Here is a 19,294-nt window from a genome sequence, read left to right on the forward strand (position 1 = left end):
CTTTTTAATGCTGAAAACTTGTATAAAAAGATGAAATATACTCCCTCTATGTGCAAATCACCCTGTACCTAAGTGCATGGGGAAAAGGCCTCCAAAGACGAGCTGTCACCGGGCCGAAAGTGGCCAGACTCTGTTCTTATTTTAGATTCTATTGATCCCCTTGAGAATTCATTTTTGTTTTTCTGTTTTCCTTTTTAATCCGCAATTTGTTTGCAAAATTCTGGGCCTTAATATTTAGTGCTAAATGTTTAGTCTTTACCAAGGGGTCAACGCTCATGGATTTTTCTGGGGGCATGCATGTATTTGCCCTGCATAATTACAATGTAAGCCAAAACCCCTTGCAAGCGTAAGGTGGATTTAAGGAAAAAATAAAACACCGGATACTCAGGAGAAATAAAATAAAAGCAAAAACTGCCCACTTTGGACATCATGGTTCCTCTATAATATTCTCATAGCCCCCATTAACAGACAGAGGCCGAAAATGTGTTCTGTTATCCACATGAATGTGACTGAGCTGCGTTACCACACATGACCAGTGGACAAGGGTGGTGCTGGCGAGTCCAGAAAATCAAATAAGATACCTCTAATCTCCAACAAGGTTTTCATGTCCCATCTATGACCCGCGATCTATCACGACTCGTTAGCGCATTGTACATCTCCGACTCATCATCGTTATTAGCAGACGTTCCGTAGGACCATTGTTCATCAAAATGAACCCTTCACTAATCATACCCGCGGCTGCCGTTCACATCCCGACAAAAGGACAGGAATGAAATGAAATGGGACAATGATAAACAATCCTGACAAAAGTGAAAAACCGCCGAGCGGTGACGATCCCGCCAGCGCCTATTATTACATTACAGTAGATGGAGATTGGGATCAGCGCTGAGTAATTACATAATTAACGTCAGTCTGAATTTGAAGTAAGAATATAATAAAGTCACCGGTTATAGCCTCCCGCGGAGCAGCGGCTTTGTGCAACAATAACAAAAAGGCAAAATGCTTTTCTTCTGTTTTTTTTTTCTATTTCCCATTTTGGCTGAATGAGAATCAACAGTTGCTGCCTCTTTAATTGTATAACAGGTTTAGGAGATTAGAGCAGAATTAGAAAAACATGGCGGCTTTCTTCCAAAAACAGCGCCATACCTGTCCGCTGGTCACTTTTGGAATTGCAGCTTAACTGGCTAAATCCGGCTAAAATGTAATATCAGACACAAATAACTGACAGGGCAGACGTCCTCCCTGTGCAATCCCTTCAACCCCAATGGCCGCCGTGGTCTTTTTATGTTTTTTGCACTTTTGTTTTTCCTCTTTTTTTTTTACAAGCTCCGTCTTTTTTTTTATCTACATAGTCATATGAGGTTTTGCTTTCTTGCAGGATAAGTTAGAGTCTGGAATGACGCCGTTCACTTTAATAAATAATCTAGTGAAAAAAAAATGAAAAAATAAAATTCCAAGTGGATATAAATGAAGAAACAAAAATGAATTTTTTTTGCTTGCTACTTAAAAAGTTAAACCTGAAAACAAAATTTACTGCTTTTTTTGTTCTTTTGTCGATTGCTTTGTATGTAGCGGAATGACGGCCGTGGTCGCAGAGGCAGGATGTGTGTTCTCCTGAAGTCAGCTGCCGGCTTCAGAAAAGGACACTGCACAGCGGGGGGAGTGGAGGGAAGGTGAGAATTTGTTTTTTTTTTTAATCAGTGCGTACATGGTGGCCGTACTACTACATGGATTACTATGGGCTGTGCATTACACTACATGGATGACTGTTGTGCATTATACTACATGGATGACTATGGGCTGTGCATTACACTACATGGATGACTGTTGTGCATTATACTACATGGATGACTATGGGCTGTGCATTATACTACAGGGATGATTATGGGATGTGCATTATACTACATGGATGACTATGGGCTGTGCATTATACTACATGGATGACTACGGGCTGTGCATTATACTATATGGATGACTACGGGCTGTGCATTATACTACATGGATGACTATAGGCTGTGCATTATACTACATGGATGACTATGGGCTGTGCATTATACTACATGGATGACTATAGGCTGTGCATTATACTACATGGATGACTATGGGCTGTGCATTATACTACATGGATGACTATGGGCTGTGCATTATACTACATGGATGACTATGGGCTGTGCATTATACTACATGGAGGACTATGGGCTGTGCATTATACTACATGGATGACTATGGGCTGTGCATTATACTACATGGATGACTATGGGCTGTGCATTATACTATATGGAGGACTATGTGCTGTGCATTATACTATATGGAGGACTATGTGCTGTGCATTATACTATATGGAGGACTATGTGCTGTGCATTATACTATATGGAGGACTATGTGCTGTGCATTATACTATATGGAGGACTATGTGCTGTGCATTATACCATATGGAGGACTATGGGCTGTGTATTATACTATATGGAGGACTATGGGCTGTGCATTATACTATATGGATGGCTAAGGGCTGTGCATTATACTACATGGATGACTATGTGCTATGCATTAATAATACATGTATGATTATGGGCTGTGCATTACACTATATGGAGGACTGTTGTGAATTCTGTGGCTGAATTCACTCCTGTGGTCACAAGTGGTACTGCAGCTTCTGAGCTTCCTCCCTCAGGTGTTCTGGTGAGCTCGTTAACTGCTTCATTACTTAACTCCGCCTGATGCTGCTATCCTTGCTCCTTGTCAATGTTTCAGTGTTGGATCTGAGCTTCTCCTGATTGTTCCTGTGACCTGCTGCTCTGTATAGCTAAGTGCTTTTTGCTTTTTTGTTGCTTTTTTTCTGTCCAGCTTGTCTTTTGTTTTGCTGGAAGCTCTGAGACGCAAAGGGTGTACCGCCGTGCCGTTAGTTCGGCACGGTGGGTTTTTTTTGCCCCCTTTGCGTGGTTTTGCTTTAGGGTTTTTTGTAGACTGCAAAGTTCGCTTTACTGTCCTCGCTCTGTCCTAGAATATCGGGCCCCACTTTGCTGAATCTATTTCATCCCTACGTTTTGTCTTTTCATCTTACTCACAGTCATTATATGTGGGGGGCTGCCTTTTCCTTTGGGGAATTTCTCTGGGGCAAGTCAGGCCTATTTTTCTATCTTCAGGCTAGCTAGTTTCTTAGGCTGTGCCGAGTTGCCTAGGTAGTTGTTAGGCGCAATCCACAGCCGCTTTTAGTTGTGTTTAGGATAGGATCAGGTGTGCAGTCTACAGAGTTTCCACGTCTCAGAGCTCGTTCTTGTATTTTTGGGTATTTGTCAGATCACTGTGTGCGCTCTGATCGCTAAGCACTCTGTGTTTCTGGATTGCCTTCATAACACCTGTCATTAGCAAACATAACAGAGGACTATGGGCTGTGCATTATACTACATGGATGACTATGTGCTATGCATTAATAATACATGTATGATTATGGGCTGTGCATTATACTACATGTATGGCTAATGGCTGTGCATTATACTACATGGATGACTATGTGCTATGCATTAATAATACATGTATGATTATGGGCTGTGCATTACACTATATGGAGGACTACGGGCTGTGCATTATATTATATTATATATTATATTATTCACATCTCTGACCTCTGGATGCTGGTTGAAGGCCAGTTGTGAACTATATAAAGAGACTTTCTTTTGGTCCGTGTGACTCTACAGGAGATCAGCTTAGGGGACTACGGCCCCAGCTGGAAGATCACAGGACTGCTTCATTGACCATCACCGGAACCCCAGAGATGTCTTAAAGAATCCAGGTTGGTACAATTGGGTCACCTGGCCACATGCCTGTGTGCTGGCGGTTCAATAAATGATTTCCACACTGTTTTACTCTCAGCCTGTGTTGTCCCACGGGGAGAGAGATTGATCCCTGGTCCATGCAGTCTTTCTAAACACTATGTAACACAAAAATTTTATAAAAAGATTTTTTTTCTATCGAATACATCTCTTTAAAACATTTGGATTTTAGAACACTGAAAAGAAACCTTATAAATAGTAATAGGAAAAAGTTTTTTTTGATCCAGTGAAAAAAAAATCCTTCCAAACCTACAAAACTTTGTATGGAAATGCATCTAAAACAAATGTTACCCTGCGGTCGATTCAACTGGAAACTTTCCTAAAGGGACTGTCAAGAAGTATTTTAATATTGTATGAAAAAGTATCACTTTAAAAAAACAAAAAGACATTCCAGGCGAGAAATCCGCAACCCTTTAGGAATAGTTCCCTATATTATAGGAGTCAAAGTTGTTATGAATAATACAATAAAACTCTTCCAGTCCAGCGTCATCGAATAAAAAAATGGCAAAAAAGTAAAGAATATATATTAAAAAAAGAAACATTGTGTGTCGTAAAATGTGCCAGTTTGCTTGTGTTTATCCACTGAGATCACCTGAGGGATCGTGTCTGATTCAAGAGAACACAAAGCTTCAATCTGTTCCTGCCAAAAGTGACATTCTCCTTTCAACCCACGCCGGTGTTCTGTTATCTCTTCCAGATATGGAATGTTTTTGTATTTTTTTGCAAATCCATATCAACAACAAAAAAAGGAATAGAAATTTTTAGACATCCAATTTTTCAGGGGGTGGATAAAATGTGTCAGAATTTCAAAACAGAATCCCCGGCAGAATAATTCCCCACCGGTCTGTTTCAGATGCACAAAGCCCTCGAGAAGATCTGGAGTCACTTTAGTTGGTGCCCACACGATGCTCCAGATATCTCCAAAGTATAGGACGAAGGAGACAATCCTCACATCTCCTGACATCCCATCATGTGGTACAATACGAGGGGCAGCGGGATTTATATATAGCACAATGCCCAGAAGTGAAGGTTCATCATTACCGTCCCCTCTTGCTCAAATCAAGAGCATTTTCAAAGTGTCGCAGACAAGACGTCAACCTGACAATCGAAAAAACCCATGCCCTACAATCACTTCTCCTAGGACAGATGCATCTGGCCTTCAACAGGAACCTTGTTAATAATTTACGCAGAAGCAAATTGCAAAAACTCAGCATTTTTGTGATTATTTGTAGTAAAATATGAGTAGAGTTCAATTCCACTCGAATTTATTCGCTCATCTCTACTGGACAACGGGGAATGAAGATGAGATCGTAACGACCAAGTGTGGAGCTGTGTGGTCATAGTGAGACCCCAGAAAACGTACCAGAAATGCTCCAGAAACATGGCTTCCCCAGAAGGTCAACATCAGAAGGCTTCCAACTCTCCCAGGAGTCCAGGACCTCCCCAGAAGGTCAACATCAGAAGGCTTCCAACTCTCCCAGGAGTCCAGGACCTTTTCTCTTGTTCCGGAAGCCTCGTGTTTGGGGAGATGGGAGATTTGCCGAAAAATAATGAAGCATTTTCTATACTGGGGTTTTATCATCGATACGTTTGAGTTTTGTGTCAGTGTCACCAGGGACTCGGCTCTGGAACTTTCTGACCTTCATCTGCTGTTTCTTCTTCTTCTTCTCGCAGCTCTATAATTTATTCACCAACGGTTTGATGTAAAACACAGAAAGGACTGACAAGAATTTTCTATAAATTTCCTCCAAGTTCTGTTGCCAAGAAACCAAAGCATCAAAGACAAGTCACGAAACTTCATGAAGCGAAGGAAAGACGGCACAGGATTACCACCACATTTACCTCTTTGTATCTCACATTAAACTATTAGGAAAGCTCTCGAGAGGGAGGGAAACCGCATCAGATGTAGATCAATAGTAAGATTTATCATCACCAACCACCCGTGACAGAGGACTCTATCCAGAGGCCAATGATGAGGGGGAATGCTTTTCTGCAGTGGCGCTTTTATACAAAAATATTTTCTGACTAAAATAAAATCTAATTATTCATTTGGATGTTTTCGAACTGTTGACAAAATGCATAAATGGAAAAACAGTAGGAAAAGCAGTCGTTAAAAGGAACAACTGTGTGAGGTTCAAATTATTTTGTACTAAAACTCCATAATATACATTTGCTTGCTTGGTTAAGAAAAAATAAATTCTGCCTGCTTGCAGTAACAACTAGGGGGAGCTCCCTGTATACAGATATTCATGATAAGATCCTGTCTGCAGCCACCACTAGGGGGAGCTCCCTGTATACAGAGATACATGATAAGATCCTGTCTGCAGCCACCACTAGGGGGAGCTCCCTGTATACAGAGATACATGATAACATCCTGTCTGCAGCCTCCACTAGGGGGAGCTCCCTGTATACAGAGATACATGATAAGATCCTGTCTGCAGTCACCACTAGGGGGAGCTCCCTGTATGCAGAGATACATGATAAGATCCTGTCTGCAGTCACCACTAGGAAGAGCTCCCTGTATACAGAGATACATGATGAGATCCTGTCTGCAGCCACCACTAGGGGGAGTTCCCTGTGTACAGAGATACATGATAAGATCCTGTCTGCAGCCACCACTAGGGGGAGCTCCCTGTATGCAGAGATATATGATAAGATCCTGTCTGCAGCCACCACTAGGGGGAGCTCCCTGTATACAGAGATACATGATAAGATTCTGTCTGCAGCCACCACTAGGGGGAGCTCCCTGTATACAGAGATACATGATAAGATCCTGTCTGCAGCCACCACTAGGGGGAGCTCCCTGTATACAGAGATACATGATACGATCCTGTCTGCAGCCGCCACTAGGGGGAGCTCCCTGTATACAGAGATACATGATAAGATTCTGTCTGCAGCCACCACTAGGGGGAGCTCCCTGTATACAGAGATACATGATAAGATTCTGTCTGCAGCCACCACTAGGGGGAGCTCCCTGTCTACAGAGATACATGATAAGATCCTGTCTGCAGTCACCACTAGGGGGAGCTCCCTGTATACAGAGATACATGATAAGATTCTGTCTGCATTCACCACTAGGGGGAGCTCCCTGTATACAGAGATACATGATAAGATCCTGTCTGCAGCCACCACTAGGGGGAGCTCCCTGTATACAGAGATACATGATAAGATCCTGTCTGCAGTCACCACTAGGGGGAGCTCCCTGTATACAGAGATACATGATAAGATCCTGTCTGCAGTCACCACTAGGGGGAGCTCCCTGTATACAGAGATACATGATAAGATCCTGCCTGCAGTCACCACTAGAGGCAGCTCCCTGTATACAGAGATACATGATAAGATCATGTCTGCAGCCACCACTAGGGGGAGCTCCCTGTCTACAGAGATACATGATAAGATCCTGTCTGCAACCACCACTAGGGGAACTCCCTGTATACAGAGATACATGATAAGATCATGTCTGCAGTCACCACTAGGGGGAGCTCCCTGTATACAGAGATACATGATAAGATCCTGTCTGCAGCCACCACTAGGAGGAGCTCCCTGTATACAGAGATACATGATAAGATCCTGTCTGCAGTCACCACTAGGGGGAGCTTCCTGTATACAGAGATACATGATAAGATCCTGTCTGCAGTCACCACTAGGGGGAGCTTCCTGTATACAGAGATACATGATAAGATCCTGTCTGCAGTCACCACTAGGGGGAGCTCCCTGTATACAGAGACACATGATAAGATTCTGTCTGCAGTCACCACTAGGGGGAGCTCCCTGTATACAGAGATACATGATAAGATCCTGTCTGCAGTCACCACTAGGAGGAGCTCCCTGTATACAGAGATACATGATAAGATCCTGTCTGCAGTCACCACTAGGGGGAGCTCCCTGTATACAGAGATACATGATAAGATCCTGTCTGCAGTCACCACTAGGGGGAGCTCCCTGTATACAGAGATACATGATAAGATCCTGTCTGCAGCCACCACTAGGGGGAGATCCCTGTATACAGATATACATGATAAGATCCTGTCTGCAGTCACCACTAGGGGGAGCTCCCTGTATACAGATATACATGATAAGATCCTGTCTGCAGTCACCACTAGGGGGAGCTCCCTGTATACAGAGATACATGATAAGATCCTGTCTGCAGTCACCACTAGGGGGAGCTCCCTGTATACAGAGATACATGAATAGATTCTGTCTACAGTCACCACTAGGGGGAGCTCGCAGTATACAGAAGAGCTATACCCCTCGGACCAGAATGCCCCACAGGTGAGCATAATAAAAGTAATCAGGTCGTGATGGGGGCAGACATACGGCATTATAGATTGCTGTGTATCAGCTCTTAATGGTGATGGATGTAACTAGTATCAGCCAAAACTGGTGACAGGTTCCCTTTATATAATCAAAAGGGATTACCTGCATAGCAAACATGCGATTACGCTGCAGCACAGGGGCCACGGCCGGCACTTTCCTGCAGAAGTGTTTTTTATAAATTCAGTATGTTAGGTATTCATTATGCAGACTTAAGGGCAGTCAGTGAGGGATCAGTGACCTGTCAGCAGTCTGCATTCTGAATACCTAATCCAAGCACCACATACAGACCCCCTCCAGGCCCACCCTAGGTCACAAGGATATAATTGACAAAAAAATAAAAATAAAGATTAAGAAAGAAACATAAGACGGATTTCATCACCAGGTATCATTTTAATCAGTATAACGCCGCCGACCTGACACTATCTGTAGGTTACTATGCACAATCCTGCTGACAGGGGCACTGTAACCCCTTTCTACCATTGGGCGTACTATTCCATCCATGGGGGGTGGGCCCTAATTCCCAGTGACAGGATAGTATGTCCAACATGATCAGCCGCGCTCACAGGGAGAGCATGGCCGAATGTCAGCTGATTATCACAGCTGACATCTGGCACTATGTGCCAGGAGTGGTCACGGACTGCTCCTGGCACATTAACCCCCGGAACACTGCGATCAAAGATGACCGAAGTGTTCCGGCGGTATAAGGAAGCATCGCGCAGGGAAGGGGCTCCCTGCGTGCTTCCCTGAGACCCTTAGAACAACATGATGTGATCGCGTTGATCCGAGGGTCTCCTCCGTTCTCCCTGCAGGACCCGAATCCAAGATGGCCGCGGGGGTCCTTCCGGGTCCTGCAGGGATGTGGCTTGTCAGTGCCTGCTCAGAGCAGGCACCGCAAGCCTGGAGCACTGCCTGTCAGATCGCTGATCTGACACAGTGCACTGCAAAGTGTCAGATCAGCGATCTGACATAATACAGTGATGTCCTACCCTGGGACAATGTAACAAATTTCTTTATGTAAATAAAAAAAACCAATAAAAGTACACATATTTAGTATCGCCGCATCCTTAACAACCCAACCTATAAAACTCTCCCATTAGTTAACCCCTTCAGTGAGCACCATAAAAAGATAAAATAAAAAACAAGGCAACAAACAACGCTTTATCATCATACCGCCGAACAAAAAGTGGAATAACACGCGATCAAAAAGACGGATATAAATAACCATGGTACCGCTGAAAACGTCATTTTGTCCCGCAAAAACGAGCCGCCAAACAGCATTATCAGCGAAAAAAAAAGAAAAGTTATAGTCCTCAGAATAAAGCGATGCAAAAATAATTATTTTTTATATAAAATAGCTTTTATTGTTTGAAAGCGCCAAAAAATAAAAAATGAAATAAATGAGGTATCGCTGTAATCATACTGACCCGAAGAATAAAACAGCTTTATCAATTTTACCAAACACGGAACGGTATAAACACCTCCCCAAAAAGAAATTCATGAATTGCTGTTTTTTTTTTTTCATTCTGCAAAAATTGGAATAAAAAAAAACCTATCAAAAAATGTTGCGGCCAAAAATGGTGCAAGTAAAAACGTCAACTCGTCCCACAAAAAAATAAAACCTCACATGACTCTGTGGACCAAAATATGGAAAAATTATAGCTCTCAAAATGTGGTGACGCAAAAACTATTTTTTTCAATAAAAAGTGTCTTAGTGTGACAGCTGCCCCCAAAAAACCGCTATAAAAAAACGATAAAAATAGTAAATCAAACCCCCCTTTATCACCCCCTTAGTTAGGGAAATATAATTACATTAAAAAAATGTATTTCCATTTTCCCGTTAGGGTAAGGGCTAGAGTTAGGGCTAGGGTTAGGGTTAGGGTTTGGATTACATTTACGGTTGGGTTAGGGGTGTGTTTGGTTTAGGGTTATGATTAGGGTTGGGATTAGGGTTATGGGTGTGTTGGGGTTAGGGGTGTGGTTAGGGTTGTGATTAGGGTTAGAATTGGGGGGTTTCCACTGTTTACGCACATCAGGGGCTCTGCAAACGCAACATGATGCCCGCAGACCATTCCATCAAAGTCTGCATTCCAAAACGCCACTTCGTCCCTTCCGAGCCCCGACGTTCGCCCAAACAATGGTTTACCCCCCAGATATGGGGTATCAGCATACTCAGGACAAATTGGACAACAACTTTTGGGGTCCAACTTCTCCTGTTACCATTGGGAAAATAAAACAAATTCGATCTGAAGTATTTTTTTTGTGGAAAAAAGTTAAATGTTCATTTTTTTTAAACATTCCAAAAATTCCTGTTAAGCATTTGAAAAGTCAAATGGCGCTCATTCGCTTCCAAGCTCTGCCATGCGCCCAAACAGTGGTTTACCCCCACATATGGGGTATCAGCGTACTCAGGACAAATTGTACAACAACTTTTCGGGTCCATTTTCTCCTGGGAAAATAAAACAAATTGGAGCTGAAATAAATTTTTGTTCATTTTTATTTAAACATTCCAAAAATTCCTGTGAAACACTTGAAGGGTTAATAAACTTTTTGAATGTGGTTTTGAGCACCTTGAGGGGTGTAGTTTTTAGAATGGTGTCACACTTCGTTATTTTCTATCATATAGACCCCTCAAAATGACTTCAAATGAGATGTGGTCCCTAAAAAAAAAAAAAAATGGTGTAAAAATGAGAAATTGCTTGTCAACTTTTCACCCTTATAACTCCCTAACGAAAAAAAAATTTGTTTCCAAAATTGTGCTGATGTAAAGGAGACATGTGGGAAATGTTATTTATTAAGTATTTTGTGTGACATATCTCTGTGATTTAACCCCTTAGTGACAGAGCCAATTTGGTACTTAATGACCAGGCCAATTTTTGCAATTCTGATCACTGTCACTTTATGAGGTTATAACTCTGGAACGCTTCAACGGATCCCGCTGATTCTGAGATTGTTTTTTCGTGACATATTGTACTTCATGTTAGTGGTAACATTTCTTCGCCATTACTTGCGATTATTTATGAAAAAAACGGAAATATGGCGAAAATTTTTAAAATTTTGCAATTTTCAAACTTTGTATTTTTATGCCCTTAAATCAGAGAGATATGTCATGAAAAATAGTTAATAAATAACATTTCCCACATGTCTACTTTACATCAGCACAATTTTGGAAACAAAATTTTTTTTTGTTAGGGAGTTATAAGGGTTAAAAGTTGACCAGCAATTTCTCATTTTTACAACACCATTTTTTTTTAGGGACCACATCACATTTGAAGTCATTTTGAGGGGTCTATATGATAGAAAATAATGAAGTGTGACACCATTCTAAAAACTACACCCCTCAAGGTTCTCAAAACCACATTCAAGAAGTTTATTAACCCTTTACATGCTTCACAGGAACTGAAAAAATGTGGAAGGAAAAAATGAACATTTAACTTTTTTTTGCAAACATCTTAATTCAGAACCATTTTTTTTATTTTCACAAGTGTAAAAACAGAAATGCAACCATAAATTTTGTTATGCAATTTCTCCTGAATACGCCAATACCCCATATGTGGGGGTAAACCACTGTTAGGGCGCACCGCAGAACTTAGAAGTGAAGGAGCGCCGTTTGACTTTTTCAATGCAGAAGTGGCTGGAATTGAGATCGGACGCCATGTCGCGTTTGGAGAGCCTCTGATGTGCCTAAACAGTGGAAACTCCCCACAAGTGACACCATTTTGGAAACTAGACCCCTTAAGGAACTTATCTAGATGTGTGGTGAGCACTTTGAACCCCCAAGTGCTTCACAGAAGTTTATAACGTAGAGCCGTGAAAATAAAAAATCGCTTTTGTTTACACAAAAATGAACTTTTCGCCCACAAATTCTTATTTTCACAAGGGTAACAGGAGAAATTAGACCATAAAAGTTATTGTGCGATTTCTCCTGAGTACGCTGATACCCCATATGTGGGGGTAAACCACTGTTTGGGCGCACCGCAGAGCTTGGAAGTGAAGGAGCGCCGTTTTACTTTTTCAATGTAGAATTGGCTGGAATTGAGATTGGACGCCATGTCGCGTTTGGAGAGCCTCTGATGTGCCTAAACAGTGGAAACCCCCCACAAGTGACCCCATTTTGGAAACTAGACCCCTTAAGGAACATATCTAGATGTGTGGTGAGCACTTTGAACCCCCATGTGCTTCACAGAAGTTTATAATGTAGAGCCGTGAAAAAAAAATCGCATTTTTTCTACAAAAATGATCTTTTTGCCAACAAATTCTTATTTTCACAAGGGTAACAGGAGAAATTAGACCACAAAAGTTGTTGTGCAATTTCTCCTGAGTACGCTGATACCCAATATGTGGGGGTAAACCACTGTTTGGGCGCACCGCAGAGCTTGGAAGAGAAGGAGTGCCGTTTTACTTTTTCAATGTAGAATTGGCTGGAATTGAGATTGGACGCCATGTCGCGTTTGGAGAGCCCCTGATGTGCCTAAACAGTGGAAACCCCCCACAAGTGACACCATTTTGGAAACTAGACCCCTTAAGGAACTTATCTAGATGTGTGGCGAGCACTTTGAACCCCCATGTGCTTCACAGAAGTTTATAACGTATAGCCGTGAAAAAAAAAATTGCATTTTTTCTACAAAAATGATATTTTTGCCCACAAATTTTTATTTTCACAAGGGTAACAGGAGAAATTAGACCACTAATGTTGTTGTGCAATTTCTTCTGAGTACGTCGATACCCAATATGTGGGGGTAAACCACTGTTTGGGCGCACCGCAGAGCTTGGAAGAGAAGGAGCGCCGTTTTACTTTTTCAATGTAGAATTCGCTGGAATTGAGATCGGACGCCATGTCGCGTTTGGAGAGCCCCTGATGTGCCTAAACAGTACAAAATACCCCACAAGTGACCCCATTTTGGAAACTAGACCCCCCATGGAACTTATCTAGATGTGTGGTGAGAACCTTGAATGCCCAAGTGCTTCACAGAAGTATATAATGCAGAGCCGTGAAAATAAAAAATATTTTTTCTTTCCACAAAAAAGATTTTTTAGCCCCCAAGTTTTTATTTTCACAAGGATAACAAGAGAAATTGGACCCCAAAAGTTGTTGTCCAATTTGTCCTGAGTATGCTGGTACCCCATATGTGGGGGTAAACCACTGTTTGGGCGCATGGCAGAGCTCGGAAGGGAAGGAGCGCCTTTTTGGAATGCAGACTTTGATAGAATGGTCTGTGGGCATTATGTTGCGATTGCAGAGCCCCTGATGTACCTAAACTGTAGTAACCCCCCACAAGTGACCCCATTTTGGAAACTAGACCCCCCAAGGAACTTATCTACATGTGTGGTGAGAACTTTGAATGCCCAAGTGCTTCACAGAAGTTTAGAATGCAGAGCCGTGAAAATAAAAAATATTTTTTTTTTCCACAAAAAAGATATTGCAGCCCCCAAGTTTTTATTTTCACAAGGGTAACAGGAGAAATTGGACTGCAATATTTGTTGTCCAATTTATCCCGAGTACGCTGATGCGCCATATGTGGGGGTAAACCACTGTTTGGGCGCACGGCAGAGCTCGGAAGGGAAGGAGCGCCTTTTTGGAATGCAGACTTTGATAGAATGGTCTGTAGGCATTATATTGCGATTGCAGAGCCCCTGATATACCTAAACTGTAGTAACCCCCCACAAGTGACCCCATTTTGGAAACTAGACCCCCCAAGGAACTTATCTAGATGTGTGGTGAGAACTTTGAATGCCCAAGTGCTTCACAGAAGTTTAGAATGCAGAGTCGTGAAAATAAAAAATATTTTTTTTTTCACAAAAAAGATATTGTATCCCCCAAGTTTTTATTTTCACAAGGGTAACAAGAGAAATTGGACCCCAGAAGTTGTTTTCCAATTTATCCCGAGTACGCTGATGCCCCATATGTGGGGGTAACCCACTGTTTGGGCGCACGGCAGAGCTCAGAAGGGAGGGAGCACCATTTGACTTTTTGAGCGCAAAATTGGCTGTCGTGTTTGGAGACCCCCGATGTACCTAAACAGTGGAAACCCCCCAATTCTAGCTCCAACCCTAACCCCAACACACCCCTAACCCTAATCCCAACCTGATCCATAATCCTAATCACTAACCCTAACCATAATCACAACCCTTACCCCAAAACAACCCTATTGTCAACCCTAACCATAACCCTAATCAAAACCCTAAATCCAACACACCCCTAATCCTAATCTCAACCCTAACCTCAAACCTAACCCTAATCCCAATACACCCCTAATCACAACCCTAACCTTAACCCTAATCCCAAACCTAACCCTAATCCCAAGCGTAACCCTAATGCCAACCCTAACACTAATACCAACCCTAATCCAAACCCTAACCCTAATCCCAACTCTAACCCTAACTTTAGCCCCAACCCTAGCCCTAACTTTAGCCCCAACCCTAACCCTAGCCCTAAGGCTACTTTCACACTTGCGTCGTTTGGCATTCCGTCGCAATCCGTCGTTTTGGACAAGAAACGGATCCTGCAAATGTGCCCGCAGGATGCGTTTTTTGCCCATAGACTTGTATTGCCGACGGATCGTGACGGATGGCCACACGTCGCGTCCGTCGTGCACTGGATCAGTTGTGTTTTGGCGGAGCGTCGGCACAAAAAACGTTCAATGAAACGTTTTTTGTACGTCGCATCTGCCATTTCTGACCGCGCATGCGTGGCCGTAACTCCGCCCCCTCCTCCCCAGGACATAGATTGGGCAGCGGATGTGTTCAAAAACTACAGCTGCTGCCCACGTTGTGCACAATTTTCACAACGTGCGTCGGTATGTCGGGCCGACGCATTGCGACGGCCCCGTACCGACGTAAGTGCGAAAGAAGCCTAACCCTAAATTTAGCCCCAACCCTAACCCTAAATTTAGCCCCAACCCTAACCCTAAATTTAGCCCCAACCCTAGCCCTAACCCTAGCCCTAACCCTACCCCTACCCCTAACCCTAACCCTAACCCTAACCCTACCCCTAACCCTACCCCTACCCCTAACCCTACCCCTAACCCTACCCCTAACCCTAACCCTACCCCTAACCCTACCCCTACCCCTAACCCTACCCCTAACCATAACCCTAACCCTAACCCTACCCCTAATTTTAGCCCCAACTGCTGTTCTCCTGCCGGCCGGCAGATGGAGACAGATGGCGGGCGCACTGGGCATGCGCCCGCCATTTTCTTCTGCCGGCGGCCAGGAGGAGCAGCAAGAGGATCCAGGGACCTAAGTGAGTATGGCAGGGTCCCCGAATCACCCTATTTCTCTGTCCTCTGATGTGCGATCACATCAGAGGACAGAGAATTACACTTTACTTTTTTTTTTTTTTTTTTTTTTTGCGGTCGCCGGTAAACAGTTAATTACCGGCGATCGCAAAACAGGGGTCGGTAAAACCGACCCCGATCATGCTCTTTGGGGTCTCGGCTACCCCTGGCAGCTGAGACCCCAAAGATTCTCCCGGTGCCGGCCGGCGGGCGCACTGCGCATGCGCCCGCCATTTTGAAGATGGCGGCGCCCACCGGGAGACACAAGGAGCATCGGGGGAGCTAGGTGAGTATTGGGGGGCCACCTGGGACCCCTTTTCTCTGTCCTCCGATGTGCGATCACATCGGAGGACAGAGAAATTAAAAAGAGATCGCGTTTTTTTTTTGTTTTTTTGTTTTTTGCGATCACCGGTAAACGGTTAATTACCGGCGATCGCAAATGCGGGGTGGGTTAAAACCCCCCCGAATCATGTTCTCTGGGGTCTCGGCTACCCCTGGCAGCCGAGACCCCCGAGAAAATCGGCCTCTGGGGGGCGCTATTGACTTTTTCCACAGCGCCGTTAATTAACGGCGCTGTGGTTTAAGTACCCTTAGCGGCCGCCGTTAAAAGGCGTATCGGCGGTCGCTAAGGGGTTAAGGGCATCAAAATTCAAAGTTGGAAAATTGCAAAATTTTCAACATTTTCGACAAATTTCCATTTTTTTCACAAATAACCGCAGGTAATATCAAAGAAGTTTTACCACTATCATGAATTACAATATGTTTCGAGAAAACAATGTCAGAATCACCGGGATCCGTTGAAGCGTTCCAGAGTTATAACCTCATAATGGACAGTGGTCAGAATTGTAAAAATTGGCCTGGTCATTATTGTGCAAACCGCCCTTGGGGGAAAAGGGGTTAAAAAAAAAAACACACCTGAATCGAGGCCTTTAAGTCAGCTGTCTACAGATGAGAGTTCGAGGACTGACTGTAGCTCCATAATACAGTCATGGACACAATGCCTAAAGGAGAGGTCGTCCTGCTTTGTGGGCTTATTCAGCTAATCATTTGATCAATCACTTTAGATGATGATTTTGAAAGATCAAATGAGTTACTAAGTTACATATTCCCAGACCCACTGAACGCTGATGAGGAGATGTTTTGTCTGAAATTCAAATACATTTTGAAAGGATCACAATGAAAACAAAATATTTATTATATTATCCTAAAAGAAGACACGCAAAAATATCCCAAAACAAAACTTTGAAGACGAGGCCCCTTTAAGAAATATTGCAACAATGTTGCGCATAGAACCTTCGGAACTCTCCCCTCTGCATCTCCATGATACACATGGCTTGTTTATTTTTCCATCTATTTTCTCCATCAGTGGCGTGCGCACCATTCCAGGATACAGACGTAATTTCAGAAAATAATCCCAGGATTTACCATCTCCGCTGCTTATTGCCTAAACCGGCTGAATATTATTTTAGTCATGAGCCGTGTTGTGCCGCTGAAGCAATAGGAAATACAATTTAATACTATTTCAGAGCAGGAGCTGTGTAATATGCATAGGCCTTTGGGATTAAGGTAAGAAGAAATAATCACGATTCCTCAAAAGTTACCAATGCGTTCTGAATTAATGTATGCGGGCGGCAAAAGGAGCAAGCGGTAAAACAGGAGACGTCTTGCAGAAAGCACATTCCGGATATGGGGACATTCTCAGGTCATCGTGGAGCAAAGATATGAGAATTTGACATTGGCAAGTCTTGACTACCCAGGGAAGGGCAGTATTAAATAATGCTGAAAATGGGCGCCAGGGTCGAAACCCTACTACAAGCTATTAATAATAAGGCAGGCGCCATGTGTAACATCTTATTTTTTATTAATTTGTTCTAGGCAGGAAAGGTTGGGGAATGGCGACACTAAACAAGAATAAAGAAGGACAAAGTTAACATTGTGCAGCCTTACAGCCGTTTGCATCTACCTGAAAAAAAATTGGGTCCATGGTGATCAGAAAAACCACATAAACAATTATTGGAACCCTGCTGATACTTGGGGCTGTTTCCTGTGTCCTCCGTCAATCGCCTCGCTCCCTCATACGTCAGGGAATATAGAATGTCCATAGCAACTAATCAGTGGCCACAGCGGTACCTGCAGTAGTCACCGGCCTTCCGAGCCAAAGAGAGAGCACGACTGGTTTTCCGGCAAAGACAACACATGATTGGCTGCAGCGGTCATGTGATGTTCCCTTCTAAAAAATTAAATGGGGAATCCATGCACTAAAGAAAAGGAGCAGTCTTTTAGAGGTGAATTAGAATTGAGCAAATCTCCTAAAATTGTATTCAGTGTAGATTGTCTTAATTTAGGTGGGAGATTCTATCTGTATCAAACAAATCTGATTTTAATTGAAGGGGATAAAGCATTCTTATTTTAAGCTCCCATTGGTCTTCCAAACATTTGTCCTGGCTGTGACGCTGAGTCACTACTCACAGGCAAACCCTGAGACAGGGCAGTTAAGAGGTCCGAGATCGGATACCAGGAGGGCTCGAAGTACAGAGGGGACAGTCAAAGGCGTGTGCAGTAAATAATCCGGGGTCAAATGCCAGGATGGTATGTCAAAACCAGGGAGCACAACATACGGCTAGTCAGAGGCCCATTCCAGTGTCAGATACCTAAAGTCAAGGAGCATCAAAAGCAGAAGAGGAGGGAATCCACCAGAAAAGTCACAACGAGTCCAAGGTCCTGAAACAGGGTCAGAGGAAAGAGACACAGAACTAAGTAAGCTTAGGCAAAGCTACAACTGACACTGACTACTAACAGCTAGCCAGCTAAATACCTTGCATTATAGATGGGAGGAAACATCCGCATACTGAACCAGAGAGAGCAGCAGGGCGGTAAATTAAAATGATGACAGCCCAGCACGCCCCAGGATCAGATTGGATGACTGGACTGTCATTAACTCAACCAACAGCCTAGCACACTCCACATTCCATAGGGCAGCTGAGCTGACCACAGTCACTTTATGAAACCGTGACATTGGCACTGCCAGTCTTCTGATCAGTTCTTCAAACTTCTATTTTCTGTTTTTAGAGCAAAACAAAAGAAAAAACATTTCCCTTTGTACATGGAGTAACGTAGGGGAGTTGACTAAGGGGATGACTCTCCTGAGGAACGTTGCACTGAGTGTGCAATAACTAGAGGAACTTGTATGAATTGATCTGCAGCCGGCTGATCCGCCAAGGACCAGAGTGTGATCCAAGGAAGAAAGCAGAGGGCATCGAACACAAAGTATCTGCTGAAAGGAAGAAAACTGATGTAGCGGTCCCGTGACCAAATTGCAGTAAGAGTTTAAACTTTCCACAGATGGCTGTGAATATTTTAATTAAGTATAAAAATCAATTGTTAAGAACAATACGCGCTTTGAAGCCTTCAGCTTCTTCCTCTTCCTGGTCTTTCAAATGATAACATAACGCGTTTCATTTTATACTTAATAAAAGTATCTTCCATCTTTCCTCTGATTGGAACACAATGCAGTCACATGAGGATTTGGGGCTAATGAATGGAAGGACCATCCAAAATGAAGAAAGAACAAAGATATCACAGACTGAAGAAGGAAGAACCAATCAGAGGTTTTGTAATGGCAGGACGGGAATTGGGGAGCAGCTGCCATTTTGCTGGATTAGCCAGAAAGAAACAAATTGCAAAAATAAAATGGTTTCTGCTGAATCTGAATTTTTTTAGGAAAATTTAAAGTAATATGCTTTGCTTCAAATCGTTTATCTACAATGAACATTTTTTTCTCCTCTATTTTCAGAGCACTATGGACAAATTTTGAAACTAAAGATAAAGTTGGACAATTCTCTTAAAATGTAGCAAAAGAAAGGAGTTGAAGAT

The 19,294-nt window shown here is 43.1% G+C and overlaps 1 protein-coding gene across 2 annotated transcripts in view; it reads right to left on the bottom strand.

The window, feature by feature from the left end:
* The window catches only part of LRFN2 (leucine rich repeat and fibronectin type III domain containing 2), a 603,579-nt gene that overhangs the window by 277,338 nt on the left and 306,947 nt on the right, over nt 1-19,294 (bottom strand). The gene's annotated exons all lie outside the window — the stretch shown is intronic.

Source organism: Ranitomeya imitator, chromosome 5, assembly GCF_032444005.1.
Source record: "Ranitomeya imitator isolate aRanImi1 chromosome 5, aRanImi1.pri, whole genome shotgun sequence".
Taxonomy (NCBI): Eukaryota; Metazoa; Chordata; class Amphibia; order Anura; family Dendrobatidae; genus Ranitomeya; species Ranitomeya imitator.